Source organism: Dicentrarchus labrax, unplaced genomic scaffold, assembly GCF_905237075.1.
Source record: "Dicentrarchus labrax unplaced genomic scaffold, dlabrax2021, whole genome shotgun sequence".
Lineage (NCBI taxonomy): Eukaryota > Metazoa > Chordata > Actinopteri > Moronidae > Dicentrarchus > Dicentrarchus labrax.
Genome location: NW_026136723.1, coordinates 9,798,018 through 9,809,270, shown reverse-complemented (window position 1 = coordinate 9,809,270; position 11,253 = coordinate 9,798,018). Strand labels below are relative to the sequence as shown.

The 11,253-nt window shown below is 39.9% G+C and overlaps 1 long non-coding RNA gene across 3 annotated transcripts; it reads left to right on the top strand.

The window, feature by feature from the left end:
- Positions 1 to 501: 501 nt before the first annotated feature.
- LOC127358352 (uncharacterized) lies at positions 502 to 7,878 on the top strand. Of its 3 annotated transcripts, XR_007882418.1 has the most exons (3): positions 502 to 1,207; positions 1,666 to 1,724; positions 3,137 to 7,878. It is a non-coding gene; the product is annotated as an uncharacterized LOC127358352 (long non-coding RNA). The 3 variants fall into 3 exon arrangements; XR_007882419.1 differs by lacking the exon at positions 1,666 to 1,724; XR_007882417.1 differs by lacking the exons at positions 502 to 1,207; positions 1,666 to 1,724 and adding an exon at positions 1,732 to 3,016.
- Positions 7,879 to 11,253: the final 3,375 nt, after the last annotated feature.

Below are 11,253 nucleotides of genomic sequence, written 5' to 3'. Positions count from 1 at the left end.
GACAGCATCGGGTTCCAAGCAGCTTTGCAAGAGATCAGGCTAGAGTATGTTGTGATTCCCCCTGGGTCACCACTATATCCTGCTTCATTCACAACGCTGCCTCGCCTCAGCTTATCAATGCGTGCCTCCCAATCAATGATTCTCATAAAACACCATCCAGGCTTTGGCTTATACCTTCTCATGGCCAAAAAAACAAAAAAAAGGAGATGCTGTCAAACTTCATCTTAACCCCCAGGAGCTGCAGATAAGCTGTAGGGCAAACAAGTTCACACAGGGTCACTGAAATACTGGAAGTAAATTGCTGGAAATTTCAGAGCAACTGTCAGACTAACAAATGTACAATATGTATGAGGTTGTGACCTCATTACCGTATCACCTCTGGCCCACTAGTTTCCAGATTTTTTCGGTCTTTTTTTCCTCACCAGGTATTGGCGAGTATCGACTGACCAGGGAAGTATGTTGTTATTGTAATAGCATTAGTGTCTGTGGCTCATCACCCTGCCTATCACTTCTCCGAAGCTCCACTCTGTTTGTGATCACTAGCAGTCCAGGGGGAGAAAACCAGCTATCGCTGTTTTCAGTCCTTTCCCTACAGCTGGAGAAACAACAGGAAGTAAGTAGGAGGCGGGAAAGGAAAGTAAAAGGAGAGAGAAAGAAGGAAAAGGAGAATAGTTGCACTTGTTGTTCTTGTTTGCAATGGCGGCGATAATTGTGGCGTGTTTCTCTAAGCTCAAGTATATATATATTCACCTTTGTGGGCGGATGGATGATTTTCTGCGTGTGTGGGCACGGAAGTTAAATCGACGTGACAGCGAGCAGGCTCGACTCTAAACACTGGTTTCTGAAATGCAATCCTTTGTAAACACAAACCCTCTCCAGTTTTTTGCTCTGGACTTTTGGAAGCAATCTTTCTGGGGTGTGGATCAGAGAAACAGCGCTGCAAGAACCCTTTCCCTTTAGGCATCGCCTTGACTAGTATTGTTCCAGGATTCCAAGGCATGGCTCACCAGGAGGCTAACGCTGCCTGCTGTGTGAGGTAGGAACCCAGCGTCTGGGATTCGGGAATACCGATTCCTAATCCCCTGCATGGCTTCCTCTGTCTCTGGACGTCTCAGGTTGGAACATGTAGGTGGAGTGGTGTAAACACACACATGCTAAGACATACTGTATGGACTGGAGCGATAAGGCCCGTGGATGTTTTAAGACCGTAAGTGTATGGATTCCAACCATTTAGCCTTAGGCATTTGGGCACTATACTCTACTGTAAGCTCTACACATATTCATAATATTGTTCAAGAAAGTGTATATCTTCAGCAGCATGCACATGTTTCTCAGCAGTGAATACTCCCACCTCATACCTCTACTAGGAGAGAGAGGTCTTTTCATAAACCTTATTTGACTATTTCTTGATTCATTGTCATTGAACAGGATCCAGTCTCTTTTTATCCTTTTTGTCAAGTAGCAGAATTTTAATTTGTTACAGATAAGTGTGGTTTTCTAAAGCTGCTGGTAATGTTTTGGATCAAAACCTCTGTTATATCTCTTTTACCTTTACTTACAGTATGTTTCCACTTTGTTGAGTTCCATTCCAAAGTACTGAATTAAATTCAACAAGTGGGAAATACTCATTACCTGAATTTTGAATATTTTGTTCTCTTTCTAAAGATTAGTCCAGGTAAAGAAAAATGCTCAAGGACCCAGTGAAAAACTGCATATTTTCACAGGTCAGTGTTTGAACCAAAGTAAAATTGCATGAATCTTCTTTGTGTGCTGTCAGGTTTTTTGAAAATACTTTATTTTTTACATTATTCAAAACACCTCTCATAAAAATACTGGATATCTTCCCTTTCTCTCTCACTTTTTCTTTATTTCCTTTGCTCCATTTTCTACGTTTGTCTTTGTTAAACAAGACATAAGAAATAAGGAGATAAACAGAGAAGAAAAGGGTGTGATGATAGGGTGGAGGTGGGCGTTGAGTCCGATTTGGAGGGATGAAAAGAGGAGAGATAGGGGGAAAGGAGAGGAGAGGAGGGGTGGCAACAATCTGTGCTGGTTAACTTCTCCCCGTTGACCCTGCAGAAGGGGCCACGGCTCCCTCCATCTGCCTGAAATAATCTCTCACAAACACACACTCAGGGGTGCATGCACACACACCTTAACAAATGGCAAAAAAAAGGATTAATGATATTCCAACACTTACACACAATCAGCCAGAATCCATCACTCCAGTTTCTGCAGGGGCCCAGGCGTGCCAGTATGTGCGTGTGTGGGTATCTCACTTTGAAGATCGAAAGTGTTTGAGTGTGTCTGCAAGTGTCTGTGTATTACGTGGGTGTGTGTCATGTCTGGGGCACCATATGTTCCCCACAAATTTGTTTTCACCCCTAAAAAAGCCTATCCATATGCATATTAAGCAGCTTTAATTAAGATCTCCTCTACCCACATGCATACAGTACACAGATGCACAAACACACACACGCACACACTTCCTGGGAGAGGTAGTGTGATTTCCGAACATCTCATTGCTAGTGAGAACACTTGAGAAACAAGTTAATTGACGTTGACTATTCATATATACAGAGTGTGTTGGCTGGGCTGTGGGCAGATGGTGTTTGTAAGCCCCCATATAAACCAGCAGTCAAAAAAAGAGTAAAATGCTGCCTCAGTCTTGTTCTTAAGTGCCTCAACAACCACACGAGACTGACAGTGAGCGATCCATCACTCCCATCAGAGCTGAGTAGTGGTTCTGATCAGATGCTCAGGACCCATATGAGCACTGCTAATTTTCTGTTAATCTGTAAGGTTGTTGATTGCAGTTATTTTGTGTCATTGATTGAAAAATAGCCAGACAGGCCTCTGGTTCAGACAGGACGGACAGGAATACTAAACTAACTCCTTTCTCAAATGCTTGTCTATGAGTCTGACCAAGCCTGCCAGATTGCCAGCTGTTGAAGCTAACTGCATAGAGCAACTTCTGGGGAAACTTGCCAGCTTACCAACTACCTGCCTATTAAAGGTCCAGTGTGTAACTTTTAGTAAGATCTATTGGTGGAAATATAATATCATATTCATAACTAGGTTTTCATAAGTGTAATATATAAACATGAGAATTGTGTTTTGTTTTTTTAATCTACAGATGAAGTGGGTGCTCTACTCCTCCAGAGTCCGCCATGTGGAACCATCATGTTTCTTCAGTTGCCCAGAACGAACAACCAAACACTGGCTCTGGATACGGTCTTTCGCATTTTCCCACTATAATTTCTCCATTGTGCTTGGTTGGTAAAGGGATTTCAGTTTTTTTCTAATGTGCAATGTCACCACTCGATGCCTAATCCTCCACACTGGTCCTTTAACTGGCAGAACAATGTATATTGGGGCAAGCAGCACAAGCCACCTAAAGCTTAAAATAAACATTTCAAATGCCTGTTTCTCAGTGCGACCAAAAGTAAATAGAAACTATATAGGAAACTACACCCAGGGCAACTTGTGAGCTAACCAAATAAACTTCTTGTTCTGGCAAAACAATGTTTATCAGGACAAAGATGCACATAATTTCTAATGCTCTCTCAGTCCGACCAAAAGTAAATAACTATAATAGTAGAAGCCCACTACATCAGCTATTGTAGCTAATGTAGCCAACCCTGATAATGGATTGACCCTTCAGGTGACTCTAAATAGTGATGTGTGAAATCTAAATCTATACCAACGTCTTGTAAATGTGTACCAGCATTGGGTAGTAATACTGCAGATGTGGAATAAATCTGCTGTTACCATAAGGCTGACAGGCTTCAGGAGACCGATGTGCTGCTGCGTTGCACTTCCTATCTGTGCTAGGGGCAGCGCTCAACACGCCACAGCCCTGCGGCTGCCGTATGTTTTAGCCTTCATGCTACAGATGAAACAATAATATTAAATGTGTTATGTGTTATTTCTGTGGATGAATACGTAGCTGGTTTAGTTAGCATGGAAGCTGCCCCAGAACTAGAATTTAGCTAGCTAATCCAAGTTCATCTGGAAAGCTTATGGAGGCTCACACTGTCTACAGATACACGTTATTTTTCCAGAGTCTTCGTCTCCCAAATCTCTACAACTGAGGTGGCGAGTGCAATGTTAGCGCAGCCTATATTCAGAATGGATAACAGCTAGGTTGAAAATGACACAAATGTGCTTTAAAGATGTAACTGAAAGAACATTTTCTGTCATTTTGTCTATTTCCTTGCACAGTTTAAACCAAAGTGTTTGCAATTTCACACTGGACTTTTTGAGGCAAGTTTATTTTGAATAAATGATGACACACAAGAGCACAAACCTTGCCTGAGGGACAGTTGCTCCAGTGTTGGTAACAAAAATGCTAATCATAACATCACAATTGATGTTTAATGTGGTAATCCTCAGTCCTCAGGTTTCTGTTTTACGATTATGGGATCTTTAATATGAGATCATTGCTGTTGTCAATGGTGTATTTTTTCCAACCTTTCACAGAGGATCCCATTTTCTATACCTCCTTCAGGGTCAGAGGGAGCTTATGATTATCCCAGCATGCACTGTGTGAGAGGACACTGGTACACTTCAAACAAGTTGCCACTCCATCACAGAGCTAACACACAGGTGAGAAACACATTCATTCCCACACCTACAGGCAACAGAGTTTCCACTTAACCACACCGGCATGTCTCTGGACTGCGGGAGGAAACAGGAGCACCCAGAGTACCACCCATAGGGAGTACAGCACACTCCACAGAGGAAGGACCAGGACTCAAACCAGGATCAATATGCGATTGATTTTTTTGAACATTTTTGCTCTAAGAGAAACGACTGTGCCACCAACAAACTTATAGCATTTCTTTTAGGTTCATCTCACATGTGAGAACTTCAGTAGTACATTTTTTTGTGTGTTTTTTTATTTAAAATATACCATAAAAACTGGTTATACTCTCACTCCATTGAAATTATTTCCCGCTTTTGCGATGTGATATTTCATGTCATTTTAATGTACAAACAAAATCTTCTGACACATCTGGACAGTACTATGGATGCAAATCAGAATTCTGATATTTTTACAGTAAAAACAGCCACTGTAAAGTTCTTTGATAGTCTTCATTAACGCTTAACTGCTTATTAAGTGTGTTGATTCAGAGTTCAGCCTCTCACTTTAATGAATGGGAACATACATCATATATGCACGGTCGTAAAGGGCACACTGTGATAATGATGGCAGGACTCAGAGGGGGTGTAGTGAACAACGGCGTCTCCACCAGCCTTGAAAATGGCTATGGCACCCCCAAATCACACATTTCTGTCTCCGACGGGGAGGCTGTCACCATGGCGATGCAGCTTTTTGGGTTTGCGGGGTGATAACAAGGTGGAGATGTGCTTAAAGAGGGAGGGGGGTGAGGGAGATGGGGATGGTTGTGCACAGAGGGAGGTAGAGAGATAAACTAAAAATGCTGCTGCCAAGGTATTTTAAACCCCAGGGGAGCCTCTGCTTCGGACAAAAGAAGAAATACATGAAGGAATCATGCACACACACACACACACACACACACACACACACAACGTTATGACTGAACACCGAGTAGTGAGGTCCCTACATTCAAAGCTTTTATTTTTAATGCACACCATAACTAGACTCTGAAGGATGAATTCCATTTAATAATAATTTCAACCTGGGCTGTATTTTGTTCATTTTTTTGATCAATAATAATTACGTTAACATTTTTTCATTTGCTAGAGGAGTTTTACACACCTTCACAGCAAGGTTGATTGGATCCCAGGCAATGATTTTCAATTCTTTGGACTGCCACTGGTGGATTCTTGCTCTACAATTTTGTGACACAATGTACAGATCACCTAGCAACAAGTCAATCCATCCCAAAAAAATATTGCTATTAATTTGCACCAGCTTCAGGCTCCATGATTCAGAGTTTGGTGTTGGCAGGTCGCATCGCAGTGTGGATGTTCCTGTGCTGAAAGATGAGTTTTAAATAAGTTTTGGTTTAAACAGTTCTTCTGTTGCGGTTTGGTAATTAGTGTTGTGGAAAACTAAAACTATGGAAAGGGAGGGATGACATTTTCAGCACAGCCATAATGATGGGAAAAAACTGGGAAACTAAATCCCAGGATGAAAGTAATATTTTTCAATTTTATAATAAACCGAAGATTTACTATTTGCAATAACCTTAAATCTACACTAATACATATTTTGTATTTGCATTTTGTATGCATTATTTCATGTGTAATATTGTTTGTCGGGTCAATAGAAACGAGATGGAAGCAAATGTTAGCTATATCAAATGCAATAATATGTCAAACATATGTGTAATTTTCTTTTTTACTTGTTATGGGGTTTAGCTTGCTGTCCTGAAATGGCATAATAATAATAATAATAATAATAATAATAATAATAATAATAAAAATAGTGCTTCACATCATTGTCAAATAAGACACATGCTTGCATTTATACATATACATTGTATTAGTTAGTTATTCATGCCAAAATGCTTCACATAACTCGCATCCAATCTTAATTGCAAATCCACACCTTAAAGGTCCAGTGTGTAACATTTAGAAGGATCTATTGGCAGAAATGGAATATAATATTCATAGGCATAATTTCATTATAATCACCAGAAAAACCTTAGAATGAGCCCTTTTTATCTACAGAAGGAGCAGGTCCTCTTCTACAGAGTCCGCCATTTTCAACAGCCATGTTTCTACAGTAGCCCAGACTGGACAAACCAAACACTGGCTCTAGATAGGGCCTTTCACGTTTATATAGCAACCACACCTCTACATGCCACTAGACCATACACACTGGTCTTTTAACCCTAAACTAGTCCTGTTTAAATGTCTGACCAAATGCACCCACTACACACATCTTTCCATCATCGTCAGAACATTTGGTCTTCATTACGATAAATCCACACATAGCTCTCAGTCTCCTTTCTGATAGGATGCAGATACTATCTCAAGTCTTGTCTTGGTAATCAACTTGTCAGTGCAGAGGCAGCAAAGCAACCAGCGGGCCTATGAACTCTAACACACACAAACACACACACACACACACACACACACACACACACACACACACACACACAGAGTTAATCAAGAGGGTGACTGGGACAGCGTCCATGAAAACTGGCCGACAGGAAGTTACAGCCATGTCACAGGAAATAGGATGTGTCTTTTTCCGGGGCTGCAGTATCCCTGTGATTAGAGGGAGCAGATTGAGCTGTCTCTTTGCATTACACACATAGAAAACATACATGCACAGACATACACACATGTGAACACACGAGGACATATCCAGGCAGACATATAAGGGAAAGGGACAGGAGACAGCATTACGACATGAGCCCAAGCACACACACACATACACACACAGACATGCAAATAAACATGTTGTCTCTTATTTTCCTCAGTGGAGGGGACTTCCTCTTCTTGGTTTGTTTAGAAAAGCACAGAAGGAAAAGGCTTGGGGAGAGTGGGTGACCATTTCCTCCTGTTATGACTACCACTGGTGGACAACAATTGAGTGAAACACACACATATGCATAGACACGTACACACACGGAAACATAACTGCAAGGTTGATACTGTATAGTGAGACACAGAGCTGTGTGACATTTCTCCAGTGTGTCCCCACTTATTTCAATGACAAGCTGCCTTTACATCCGATTGCATTTTTTATTTTAAGTGATGATGGTGATGTTAAATAGGATTTTGACCTTTTGTGCTTAAATGATGTGGGTTGAAAGTACTGATGCAGTTTGAATAAACATTGACAAATGTTACATTTAATAAGAAAAGACAAATACATTTTGAAAAAAATCTTTTTACCCATTTATTGCCCAGAATAAAGGTTGTCATCCCACCTCATTTATATTTTTGTCCTTTTTGTGTATACAGTGTTATTAGGAGCAAACAGTAATTCCGAACATATTTAATAGTTAAAATTAATATAAAATAACAAAAATCCTAATTCTTCCTTATTACATGACATACTCACTCCTATATTAAAATATATTTTTTTCTTATTATGTTAGTGATATGATTATATTATTTACATTTCACTTTGTTAAATATAACTTATAATTCTCGCTGTAACCAGTTTTTCAGTATCACCTGACCGTTTTATCTCATCTCAATAATAATGGTTCTGATTATGTGGCTTATAACATAGCAGCTACAATCCACTCTTTCATCCATCCATTTACGCACATGGCTGTAAGCTAGCGAGCGACATTCATACGCCCAATATACCATACTGTACGGATGTTATCTGTAAGGTAGCGAGCAATGTATGCACCAGCCATTTCTGAGCACCACTGTGTGACTTTATGTCTGAGAATTCTGGGTGATTTAAGAACTCACCAGGAACTCCATTCTGTTATTTTTCTTCCAGTTTCTCTCCTTTTTCATCTTGTCTCTCTAATAAAGTTCATTCATTCTTAGCACAAGCATAATTTTTTCAATTTGTACTTTGCCTGAGTTGGCACCGCCTGGAGTGAATTTGTGACTATTTGAACCAAATGAAATGAATGAATTAAAATGAAATGATCTAGCACATCAGTTTCAGTAGTCAGAATATTCCAGTTAAACTTTGATCAGCAGTACATATCATACTTTATCTAATTTTGAGGTTTTAGCTACATGTTATGAATATTAATTAGGCTACCATTCAAAACTGTACTGTTTCTAGCTTCTCGGTTAACAAAATGTGATTGGACATGTCAACTGAATCATTGAGTTTTAGGTGTTTTAACTGCACCTAAATGGATTTTGTAAGGGATTCAAAAGGATTTTGATCAAATGAGCAGATGTGACACTTGATTCAGATTTGATCAGATGCAATTGAACTCCAACCCTAATCATATCAAAGGTGACGTCTCAGCTTGACAAATCCACAAACCAATATATCAGTCTAAACCTACCTCAAACACAAACAGCAATGATAGATATTCCCTTAAGAGACCATTTAATAGCATTAGCTGCAATCTGATTAGCATTAATCAGATTAGTATGTCAAAGAGAGCGCCATCTACAACTGTACAAAACAGAGAGGCAAGACAGAAGCTGCAGTAGGCACTTCACATGAGGCTCCGGATCAGATGATGATGTGAGATAGAAATCTCTGGGTCTGAAAAGGGAAAGGATACAGGAATGTCAAGGTAACAATGTGCAGGGAGAGAAAGACAGGAAGATGGAGAGAAAGAGACAACAATGAGAGATCCAAAGAGAGAAAGTGATGTAGCGTTGGTGTTCCACGTCCTGTTGATTTCCTGCCATACTGCAGTGCTTTACCCCACCCTCCTTATTTAGATTCAGAGCAGGCCCTTCCTGTGTCCCCAAGAGACCCCAACCTCTCTAAATTATTACAAGATGTTTTCAAGGAAAAGAGTGTGAGAAAGACACACACTTTGAACAAGAAATGCTAAGTTATGATAATCTTTTGCCTGTGGAAGATTTCCAGTCTGATTTAAAGCAAAAGAATGTCTTCTTCATCTGTGGTTTGAGTTGATAACAGATCATATTGCGATGCTTGCAGTGTTTGAGGTCTCATACCAGACGCTGGTGTTTAAAGAGTATCAACAACACAGAGACAACATCCTTTGTTTGCGTGTCGTTGTTCACAGTCAGAAGGCCATGTGTTGCCTGCAGGTGGACTGATAAGGGTTTTCCAATGCAGCAACTAATAGGTATTTTTAGATTAAAGCCACTGATAGAAGTCTTGTGATGGAAGAAAAATAATAATTACTGCATATAGGCTGGCTGTAGACATATAGGAATGACCATCCTAATAGTGATGAAAAATGTTGACACAAAGACATTTTTTTATAATTGACCAACACCGTCCCGATGCATTGACAAACGCAGTTACCAATGCCACGAACCCCCCCACAGCCCTTATATAATTAGCGTGGTGTTATGTGGCCATGGCTGTCTCATAATGAAGAGAGCTTGTTACACGGTTGGAGAGACACTTAAGAGGTGCTAGGGCTTTCATTAGGCTTTGGTTAAAGGGATTGTTAGCCATGCTGGCAGCTGTTAATTGCTACTCAGGAGGCTTAAGTCTATAGTGTAAACTTACATATGCGTGAGTGAAGAGGTACGAGAGGTATTCAGGTTGAACTCATTGTCAAAATGCCAATCAGGGTCATGGCCTAGTTGTTCCTTGATTCAGAGAGCAGTGGGTCAGGGCTCAAAACATGTGCAGTATTGTTTAGGGTTTGTAAATTCTATAACACATATATATTGTAAATATAATGGTTTTAACACATAATCACAGAGGTAGTAACATCCCAATGTCATCCAAAGCAGCCTTATGTACATGCCACTGACATTCCTTGTATTGTTCCATTGTGGATTTAGTGAATACATTTACACACTCAGAATTCAGAAACTGAAATAAAATGGCGTACAAAATATTGCAAGGCATAGTAAGCTACTATTACAGGAGTTTATAAAATTATATGGGTGTGTATGGAGGATTAACATTAGACACAGTTTTATGAAAAACGTGCTGCTAGCTACTGCATGTTGTTAAACATGTTAAAGTAAAAGTATACAACTTATTTTTTTATTTCTTTTTCCACTACACTTCATTTAATTAACTATTATCTATTAATGTATTCTGTTATATTTCTGAATTGTCTGACAACCTTGTACTACATTTTGTCAGGTACACCCTCTTCTCTCTCATCGTATCTCTCCATTAACACTTTTTTTGGCTCGTCAATATACGTACGCACACATGCAGACACACGCAAAGAAAGGCAGAGTGAGATATGCAGACACTTTAAGTGACCCAACACCTATTCACTATCAGCCAATCTAAGTGGATCACACGTATGCACTTCTACATTTAAGTAAAAATAGTAAGTAAGTCATGCTGAACACACACTCAACACAGGCATTCACAAGCAGATGCACACCAGGACACACATAAACATGCACACACACACCGCAGTTAATCCAATAAGCCATGGGAGATCAAGTCAGGCTCAGGGAAACTGGGTTCACTTACCTAACTTCTCTCTGTCAGTGTGTATGTTACTTGAAATGTAATTCAGAATCATACAGAGCAAAGATACAGTAGATCTACTTCCCTGTTCTTGTCTGTAGTCTTTTGTTTACTGGTCTGTTCTGTTCTTATCCATTATAATGTTGTCTAGTCGTAAGTCTAGTAAGATGTTTGAGGTTTTCTGAAACTCATTGTACATCTTTGTATCATTCGTCTCTGTGAGGCTTGGA